Consider the following 437-nt stretch of genomic DNA (forward strand, 5'->3'; position numbering starts at 1 on the left):
TCGAAATAGATTCTTTCTTACGAAAAGCTTTGCGGAGGAAACACGAGACATCAGACAAGAGCTCGAAAAAGGTCGCTACGCAACGACCGAACGCGTGCTCCGCTCGGTCGCTATGTAGCGACCGTGCTCGAGCCAAGCACGGTCGTTACATAGCGACCGAGCGTCCGATCCGCTCGGTCGCTACGTAGCGACCGAGCTCGAGCCAAGCCCGGTCGCTACGTAGCGACTGAGCATCCGTTCCGCTCGGTCGCTATGTAGCGACCGAGCTTGAGTTAAGCCTGGTCGCTACGTAGCAACCGAGCGTCCGTTCCGCTTGGTCGCTACGTAGCAACCGAGCTTGAGCCAAGCCCGGTCACTACGTAGCGACCGAGCGTCCGTTCCGCTCGGTCGTTACGTAGCGACCGAGCTCGAGCCAAGCCCGGTCGCTACGTAGCGAC

Source organism: Brassica oleracea, chromosome C7 (genome assembly GCF_000695525.1).
Source record: "Brassica oleracea var. oleracea cultivar TO1000 chromosome C7, BOL, whole genome shotgun sequence".
Taxonomy (NCBI): domain Eukaryota; kingdom Viridiplantae; phylum Streptophyta; class Magnoliopsida; order Brassicales; family Brassicaceae; genus Brassica; species Brassica oleracea.